We start from the raw sequence: 10726 nt of genomic DNA on the forward strand, positions 1-10726 counted from the left end.
TTCTCTCTTTTCTTTTCCCCAAATATCTCTGATATTAGGTTTAACGATTGCTTGTCGTAATGTCGTCCGATTCGAAAATTCTTGATTTCAATCATCCACTTTATCTTCATCCTTCCTATGCACCAGGTACGATGTTGGTTTCTCAACCGTTAACAGGCCTCGAGAACTATGGCGTGTGGAGTCGCTCCATGCGCATCACCTTGCTCGCGAAGAACAAGATTGGGATTGTTGATGATTCTTGTTAGCGGAGCTCTTTTGCAGAGGCTTTGAGAGCACAGTGGGATCGGTGTAACGCCGTTGTACTCTCTTGGATACTGAATTCGGTTAGCAAGGAGCTCTCGATGGGTATCATCTTTAATTGTAATGCGGCATTCGTCTGGCAAGATCTTCAGGAACGTTTGACAAAGTCGATGGGTCTCAGATATTTTTTACACCGGGAGATTGTTACAATTTGTCAGGGTGAGTCTACTGTATCTACTTACTTTACTCACCTCAAATTACTATGGGACAAGTATGAAGCTGATATTATTTTATTTGTTTCGTGTGAGTGTGAGGTCTCACAGAGGAATATGGCACATTTGGTGCAATAGAAACTTGTTCAGTTCTTGATGGGTTTCAGTGACAGTTATGCTGCGATTAAGAGCCAAATTCTTATTATGTAGTCGCTTCCATCTGCTAATAGAGCTTACTCCATGATCGTTCAGGAAGTGTCCCAACGGTCTCACCTGTCTTCCATCGTATCTGAGACCACTACTCTATTTTCTAGTTCCTCTAAGGGTTCTGATCGGCGTTTCACAGGAACTTGTTATTACTGTAATGTTCATGGTCATAAGAAAGATCAGTGTTATCGTTTAATAGGGTTTCCTCCTGGTTATAGGAATTCGAAAAAAGGGGAAGCCAGTCCTCTATGGTTGCTACTTCTTCTGTTCTTCCAGATTCTAGAGGCAATAGTGACTCACAATCTGCCTCGATGGCGCCTACGTTCACTAGAGATCAGTACGATCAAATCTTGCATTTACTGAATCAGCCTCCTTCAACATCATCATTAGTAAATACTACAGGTATGATTGTTGATAATTCTGTTTATGCTAATATGTCATTTTGTTGGATCATAGACACGGGTGCCACAGATCATATATTATGTGATTTTCAGAGCTTGGTCAATCCTGTTCCTTGTGTTTCATTATGCCTTGTTCACTTACCTGATGGGAAAACAGTACATGTCACACATCTTGGTTCATATGAGTTTTTTCCTGGGCAGTTCCTTACTAATGTTCTTCATGTTCCCTGTTTTCATCATAACTTGCTTTCAGTTTCTAAATTGACTAAAGACTTAATTGTAGTCTTATTTTTTATCCTGATTTTTGCCATATTCAGGATTTTTTAAGTGGAAGGACAAAGGGGATTGGTAGGCATCTCAAAGGGTTATATTTTTTTGAGTCTTCGACAAGTGAAACTGGTTTGTCTTCTAAAGCTTTGGCTTTGCTCGATTCTTTTTCCAAGAATATTGAGTCTTCTTTGTCTAGCTCTGTTACCATTGTTGAGGTTCCTTCTGATTTAGCTATTTGTTTGACTAGTTCTATGAGTAATTCTACATGTACTTGGTATGCCCATCTTGGGCACGCTTTTCAGTCAAAAATGAATAAAGTTTCTTTTTGCATAATGTTCCTTTTGATTTTGTTTCTATTCATAAATGTATTGTGTGTCCCTTAACTAAACAAACACGTTTACCTTTCCCTTTTAGTTCTTCTCGGTCAAATAAACCATTTCAACTCGTTAACCTTGATTTATGGGACCCTTATCGTTTTTCAACTCATAGTGGATGTAGGTCCTTTCTCACAATTGTTGATGATTGCACTAGGGTTAGTTGGGTTTATCTTTTGAAGCATAAGAGTGATGCCCTTGCTTGTCTAAAACAGTTCTTGTTGATGGTTCTGAGTTTTTTAGTACTGAGGGTAATAGTTTTTTTTTCTTCCCTGGTCATTATTCATCAAAGCTCATGTGTTCATACCCCCTAACAAAATGGGATTGCTGAGAGAAAACATATACATATTTTGGAAGTAGCTAAAGCTTTACGTTTTCATTCTAAGGTTCCCATAAAATTTGGGGGGATTGTGTCTTGACTGCTTGTTATCTTATAAATAGGCTCCCTACTGCTGTGTTAGGGTGGAAGTCTACTCTTGAGATGCTTTTCAAGAAACCACCAAATTTGTCCCACTTTCGAATTTTTGGCTGCCTCTGCTATGCTACAAAACCCAATTACGATGACAAATATTCTCCAAAAGCTATACCTTCTGTCTTTCTTGGATATTCCAGCACCCAAAAAGGATACATTTTGTTTGATCTAAATACTAAGGTTTTCTTTGCTAATCGTGATGTTGTCTTTCATGAAAACATCTTCCCATTCTATTTTACCTCTGCAGAGTTCATGATTCTAATTTTTTGGTATTAAAAGTTCCTGCACCTACTCCTGTTTCATTGCCTTCTTTTCCCCCTTCTCAACCTATGTCTACATCACCAATTGAATCTGATTGTCCTTTGCCACCTGTTTCTGACCCAGCACCTGTGTTTGCGCCCATTTCTGACCCAATACCTGAGTCTGAGTCCATTTCTGAACCAGCACCTGCTGTTGTACCACAACCTGTTTCTATTGCGCAAATATTTCCTCCTGTTCGGTCGTCTTCTAGAATGTTTAGGCCTCCTAATTGGTTGCATGACTATGCCCATTCCTGCCAATCCACTTCTCCTTCAGGTCAATACCCTATTTTTAATTATTTCCCTTATTCTCATTTACCTAAACCAACAGAGTCCTATATTCTTTTTATTTCTTAAGTTTCTGAACCCGACTTATGATGAGGCCAAAACCGATACAAGCTATGGCCGAGGAGATTCAGACTCTATAGTTGAATAATACTTGGACTGCGGTACCTTTTCCAAGTTGGTATTGGCTGTAAGTGGGTGTTTCGCGTTAAATACAAAACCTCTGGAGAATTGGAGAGATTCAAGGCCCGACTTGTTGCCAAGGGGTACAATCAACAAGAAGGAGTTGACTTTGTTGAGACTTTTTCCCCGGTGGTCAAAATGACCACTGTTCATCTGGTTTTGGCACTTGCTTCTATTTTTTAGTGGCCGTTGTGGCAAATAGATGTCCACAATGCCTTCCTCCAAGGAGATTTGCTTGAGGAGATTTACATGCAGCTTCCACAATGCTTTTGTAGCCAAGGGGAGAACGTAGCTTGCAAATTACAAAAGTCTTTGCATAACTTGAAGCAGGCATCAATGCAGTGGAATGCTAAGCTAATTGAGGCTTTACTTGCACCTGGTTTCGCTCAGAGCAAATACAATTATTCCTTATTCACACAACGGAAAGGGTCCAAAATCGTTTTTCTTCTAGTTTATGTAGATGATCTCTTGATCACTGGGAATGATGATAAAATGATTGAGGAACTCAAAGCTGTTTTGCACAAGAGATTCAAGATGAAGGACTTGGGTGAATTAAAGTAATTCATTGGGCTTGAAATTTTTAGATCAAAGGAGGGAATTTTGTTAAACCAACGTAAGTATATGCTCTTGAACTTATTCAAGATTCAGGAATGAATGGAGCTAAGCCTACTATGACACCATTAGAACAAAATTGTAAGTTTACTACTGCTGGTTTGGATGAACATTTACAGCAAAGTGAAGATGAGTTTTTGGGGAATAAAGCTAAGTATCAAAGACTGATTGGTAGACTTTTATACTTGACAAACAAAAGACCTGGCATAGCCTATTCAGTACAACATCTCAGTCAGTTTATGCATCAACCCAAAAAAGAGGATGAAGAGGCTGCCATGAGGATTGTGAGATATTTGAAGAAAAATCATGGTCAGGGCATATTACTGAAAGCAACAAGTAAATGTGAGTTAGTGGCAAGCTGTGATTCTGCTGGGCAGCGTGTCCAATGACCAGAAGATCTGTTATTGGGTATTGCATGAAACTGGGAGAGTCCTTGATCTCGTGGAAGTCGAAAAACAACCCACTGTTGCTAGATCCTCTGCTGAAGCAGAGTATAGAAGTATGGTAGTGGCAGAGTATAGAAGTATGGTAGTGACTGTGTCTGAGATTGTATTGCTAAGTGGATTACTTGAGGAACTTGGAATAAAAGGAGTTCAACCAGCAAGGCTCTTGAGTGATAGTAAGGCTGCTTTGCAGATTGGCTCCAATCCTGTTTTCCATGAGAGAATAAAACACAGAGAAATAGATTGTCATTTTGTCAAAAAAAATCCAGAAAGGTTTGATTCGAACTGAGCATGTGGCTTCAATAGAGCAAGAAGCTGACATTTTCACCAAGGAGTTGGTAGCAACTCAACACAACTATTTGATGTCCAAGTGGGGGGGAGTAAAGGATGTTTACATACCAACTTGAGGAGGAGTGTTGAGTCATTGTAAACTTAGTTGTGCTCTGTAGTTGGTTTGTTATAATGGTAGTTGTTAGCTTGTTAGCAATATACTTGTATATAAAGGTACGAGTGTTCAGATTGATTAATAATGAAAATTAGAAATTCTTTCATTTCTTTAGTCTTAACAAATTTGCCTACCTACATCTAAAATTTTCAACTATGATTTCTTCATTAAATCAAGAGGCCTAATTTCGGTTCCTTGTATTTGTTGTACTCCTAGAATTCGACTACTGACTAACCAAGCTAAAGCAACTTCCCATGGATTCATATACCATGCATCGCTGTAAATCTCGATTATACCAGTAAATTTCTAGCTTCTTTTCTTCTATATACTAACCCATGGATGCTTACGTTCTTCTTCATCTAAACAACATTTTTCAGGAGCTTAACTATATATTCGGGAAGACATGAACTTCCTCAGGCTCTCTTTTGTTGACTATGGTGACCATAACTCTTTCCGTCAACATAAGTGAAAATTCTCTTTTTCTTCCTGAGGATCACCAAATCCTGAAATGACTTTCTTCCTCAAGCAGGTCGATTCGTCACCCAAAAATCTCGTCCTGCCGTCACATGCGACCGACACCCTTAAATGTGTCGCAAGAGGGACAGCCAGGGTCCGTTTCGCTGCAAAAAAAAAAAGTCTAGTCTAGACATAAAGACAGACAAATTCAACTGTGGGAAGTGTGGGAAGAAGTGTAACTATTCCAAGATTTGCTGTGTGAGCCCATTGTCCAACCAGAAACACTGTGGAGGATGCAACAATAGCTGTGGTAAAGGAAACCCATGTGTTTATGCATGGGATTTGCAGTTATGCATAAAATTTGGATACTCCGCGTTTAAGTTCATCAACATATATGAGCTGTGTTGCAGACTATGACATGAATCCAGTTTTCTTCTATTATAGCTAAGGAATACTGTGTGTACCACTAATAAAGTAATAAAGGCCAAAGCATCGTTGATGTTGTCACATGTTTAAATGTATTATTGGTTTTGTCTTTCTATAATGTAAGGTAAAATTAAATATTTAGAGAAACTTTCGAATCTTTAAAATATTTTATGGTAATGATTCATATAATATTAAATTAACTTTGAAAACTAGAATAAATTACATCCATGAATTATGAAGAGATTTTAATTTGAATATTGATATTTTAGTTTTATCAATTAAATTATTATTATTATTATTATTATTATTATTATTATTATCTTTCTGGTTCTACAACCTTTGCCTTAACTAATTCGGACTGACCCATGTCACACACGTGGTTTTGGTGGGTGAATCTCTCAATAAAGATTTTCTACATACACAAGAAGTCAAACTCGAGACCTACTTAAACGATATTAATTGGGTTACCACTTGAATTAACGGAAAATTCTACAGTGCACGTCACACACCGAAACACACCACTAAAGTGACATGCCAAAACGTATCACTAACTAAATTATCCTTATTAAGTAAATATTAAATTACATGTTTTATACCTAAATTATTACTTTTTTTAAATTTTAGTATTTAAACTTTAGTTTTTTAAAAACTATTGACGGTAATCCTTATGTGTCATGACAAGTTAATTCTTTTATTTTTTTAATTACCACATCACTTTTTTTTTTTTTTATTTTTTTAATTAATTTTATTCAACCAATTAGGTAGTGACATGTGTCACCACCTATGAGATAAAAAGATAGAAATCATTCTTTCCCCTAGTATGATTTAATAATGAGCATCTTACATGAGAAACAAATCACTCAACATTGAGATAAACTAGTCATTTGAGTAAATTTCACCACATTTTATATTTAACTTATATAACAATATCACTACAAAATTAATATTTTTCGATGATTATAAGATTCAAATATGAGACTCTTTAAATTAATCACCGAAAGCTTAGTCACTCAACTATAGTATCAATTTTTTTTATTATGTTGAACTTAATATTTACTTATATCATTATTGTAACATCCTCGATACCGGGTTAGTGATTTAAGTGTAATTTTTTTTTAAATTCAATGACCAAATTAAATAAATTGAAAAGTGAAGGAATTAATTAAAAGATGTTGATATAGGATTAATTAATAAGCGAAGGAGAAATAAGAGGGTAAAAGGGTCATTGAGCAAATAAAAGAATATAATAATAAATTGTGGGTATTATAATACCCATGTGAATGAATTGAGGAGATAAGTTTCCAGATTTCTTATCTTCTTCACTCTTTTCTTCTTTCAAACGTGAAGACCCAAGCTTAAGGTAAGAATCTGAACCTTAGTTGTTTCTTTGATTTTTGGTTTAGTAATGAAAGTTTGGATGTTATATAAGCTAAAGGAAAGCTTATATGACATTAAAACAACAAGATAAGTGTTTTAGAGATGGATTTAAAGAATGTGTTTTTAGATGAAATTTTGATATGGATGAGTTTTTGAAATTTGAATAAGATTTTTGACTTGTCAAGAGGTTAATTAAGGAATATAGAGTGTTAGAATTGGATTTAAAACATGTTGAAAGATTTGGTATGATTCTTAGCTTTAAGAATTTGAATGAAGTATTGGAGATAATAAGGTGTATGAATGATAGAAGTTAGTTAAAATAGTTGTAGTTGAATTTAGTGGTATGAAAGGAGTTTTGTATGAGGAAATTCAGTGATGAGTTGATGAATTTTTGGGTGAAAAATTCCAGAACGTAATAAGGGTACCGATACCCTAAGGAGGGTATCGATACCCCCTAAAGGAAAAGTTAAAGTTTGGTTCATTAAGTCATTTAAGCTATTAGTATCAAATTATAAGGTTTAGGTTTTTGATAATTGTCTCGAAAATTATGTTTATGTAGATATCGAGCCTAAAAGAGTTCCGGAACAAGGGACAAGTAAGATCAAACGAGGAAAAGGCAAAGAGATCTAGGTGAGTGCATATGCATAGCATGATTATAGAAATATATTCAGTTCTAGACTTGTGATAAGTTAGATTTTATATCTTGATACATGATCACATTTCATATTATGATACATGACATGAATTCATATTATAAGCATTATGTGACATGAATATGCAGGAAAAGTTATATGAGCTATGTGATAAAGGTATGGAAAATGATATGTCTATGTGATAAAGGTATGTGAATTGTGAAAGCCCATGTTATGTAGATGAGAACTATAGGTATAGTTGGCATGTCAAGAGTAGAGGGTCTACGCGGTCCTTCGGGACAAATTCTACGTGGTCCTTTGGGACATATATGTATTCTTTGGAACATGTATGAGATCTTTTGAGACACCTACTTGATCCTTGGTATATGTATATGATTCTTAAAGAATTGCTATGTGGTCCTTAGGGACATATTATATGGCACTACGGTGCAATTCTACGTGGAACTTCGGTGCATTTCTACGCGGTCCTTCGGGACAAATTCTACGTGGCACTTCGGTGCAAATTTATATGAGCTGTGGTGACAGCATAGTGCACAACCTCACAGTACTTATATACCTCGGGTTCTCAGTATTGTATCATGGGCTATTGAATCTATTGAACTTACTAAACTTATTATATGAATTCATGATGGTTAAATTGAGGAGATTATTGGTAAGATACATTGTTATGCATATTACATAGATTGCTTAGATGAATTCATTACATTTTATTTTATTATGGCATCACTATTATATTTCATATTTAATATTATTATGCCTCAATAAGTTTATGACTTAGCGTGTAAGTGATTTACACGTAGGTACGAACCAAGATTAGCAGAAATAGAAGTGGCAAAAACAGCAACACTGCTAGAAGATCAGATCAGAAGTAATTGATAAAGTATGTATTTTGATTATGTATAATATGTTGGCATGTAAGAAATGTAATAAGTTGTTAGTATGAACGCTGTGATTGACTTTTCTAATGTTTTGAACGTATTTATGTAAATGTGTAGTAAGAACTGTTAAATTTTTATGGGTTTTATGAATGTTTTACGAAAATATTATAGCAGTACTGTGGCAGGGGTATCGGTACCCTATAGCATGGTATCGATACCCTATTTGTAATCTGGAAAATTTAACATTTTGGGTATTGTACATATTGTATAATATTGTTTATAAATACATTTTTATCTCAAAATTTTATATCGAATATAATTTAATAATATATTATCGTATTTTCTTAAAATAACTTCAAATGTTTTGCTATTTTGTAAGGAAAAGTGTTTTAAAAAGACAATGTGACATCTCAGACTCGTATTCTGGTCGGGTACGGGTTGAGGTGTTACATTTAATGGCATCAGAGCTAAGGTTTAGTCGATTTTAGGTATAAAATGGAGTTTAGAGAGGTAGAGTTTCAGATTGAAGTAATGCCAGGAACTGCACCTATTGCTATGGCCCCATACAGAATGGCTCCAAAAGAATTACAAGAATTAAAGATTCAATTACAAGAATTATTGGACAAAGGGTTTATTAGACCAAGTGTCTCACCATGGGGACTTTGGTTTTGTTCGTCAAAAAGAAGGATGGGTCAATGTGTCTTTACATTGATTATAGGCAGCTCAATAAAGTGACCATTAAGCATAAGTATCCCCTCCCCCAAATTGACCATCTGTTTGATCAGTTAAAGGGAGTTTCAGTGTTCTCAAAAATTGATTTACGTTCTGGTTATCATCAATTAAAGATTCAATATAAGGATATTTCAAATACAACATTTAGAACGAGATATGGTCATTATGAGTTTATCGTGATGCCATTTGGAGTTACGAATGCACCGGCTGCTTTCATGGATCTCATGAATAGAATATTCCAACCCTATTTGGATCAGTTCGTGGTGGTGTTCATTGACGATATTCTAGTGTATTCAAAGTCCAGAGAAGAACATAGTTCACACTTGACGAAGGTGTTACAGATTTTACGAGAAAAGAAACTTTATTCTAAACTCTCTAAATGTGAATTCTGGTTGAATGAAGTTATGTTCCTTGGACATGTGATTTCTGCAGAAGGAATTCGAGTGGATCCTCAAAAGATTAAAGCCATCTTAGAGTGGGAAGTTCCAAAGAATATGTCAGAAGTCTGGAGTTTTTGGGGTTAGCTGGTTATTATCGAAGATTCGTTAAAAACTTTTCGATAATAGCATTACCCCTAACCAAGTTATTTAGGAAAGAGGTAAAATTTGCTTGGACTCTGGAATGTCAAGAAAGTTTTGAAAAGTTAAAGAAGATTTTGACAGAAGCTCCAGTGTTAGTTCAACCTGAATCAGGTAAGAATTTTGTGGTGTATAGTGACGCGTCCCATAATGGCTTGGGATGTGTGCTAATGCAAGAAGGCAAGGTGGTGGCTATGCTTCGAGGCAATTAAAGTCGCATGAAAAGAATTATCCGACACATAATCTAGAAATGGTTGTTGTAGTGTTTGCTCTCAAGATTTGGCGTCATTACTTATACGGAGAACATTGATACTTGTATACGGATCATAAGAGTTTGAAGTATTTGATGACTCAAAAAGAGCTTAATTTGAGGCAAAGGAGATGGGTTGAGTTTTTAAGAGATTATGATGTGATAATTGACTATCATCCCGGAAAAGCTAATGTGGTAGCAGATGCTTTGAGTAGGAAAACGTTTGCAACTTTACGAGCTATGGATGCAAGATTATCTTTAACTGGAGACAGTGGTCTATGTGCAGAGTTAAAGCTTAAACCAACGTGGTTGGATCGAATTGGAGAATTACAAAGTAAAGATGAAATGTGTTTGAAAAGAATAGAGCAAGTAAAGAATAAAGAGATTAAGGAGTTTGAGGTTAAGTCGGATGGGAAATTATATTATAAAGGAAGAATGGTGATACCAGACGATGAGGAGTTGAAGAAAGATTTATTGATAGAGGCTCATTGCAGTCCATTGACGATGCATCCGGGTGGAACCAAGATGTATATGGATTTGAAGGATCGATATTGGTGGCCAGGGATGAAACGAAGCATCACCAAATTTGTGTATAAGTGTTTAATATGTCAACAAATTAAAGCTAAGCATCAAATTCTGTCAGGATTATTGCAACCGCTTTCCATTTCACAATGAAAATGGTAAAATGTGATGATGGATTTTGTTTTGGGGTTACCCTTGACTCCGAACAAAAGAGATTCAATATGGGTGATTGTTGATCGATTGACTAAGTCAGCTCATTTCCTTCCGATTAAAACAGATTTCTCTATGGAAAAGTATGTAGAGTTGTACATTAAAGAAATTATTAGATTATATGGAGTGTATGTTTCTATAGTTTCTGATCGACCTTCGATTTACTTCGAGATATTGGAAATCCCTACATGGAGCGTTGGG

At 35.6% G+C, this 10726-nt stretch overlaps 1 long non-coding RNA gene across 1 annotated transcript; it reads left to right on the forward strand.

Moving 5' to 3' along the window:
• On the forward strand, positions 1–5379 carry LOC120137052. The gene is made up of 3 exons (XR_005517405.1): positions 1–1061; positions 1378–1459; positions 4821–5379. It is a non-coding gene; the product is annotated as an uncharacterized LOC120137052 (long non-coding RNA).
• Positions 5380–10726: the final 5347 nt, after the last annotated feature.

Source organism: Hibiscus syriacus, unplaced genomic scaffold, assembly GCF_006381635.1.
Source record: "Hibiscus syriacus cultivar Baekdansim isolate YM2019G1 unplaced genomic scaffold, ASM638163v2 tig00110647_pilon, whole genome shotgun sequence".
Lineage (NCBI taxonomy): Eukaryota > Viridiplantae > Streptophyta > Magnoliopsida > Malvales > Malvaceae > Hibiscus > Hibiscus syriacus.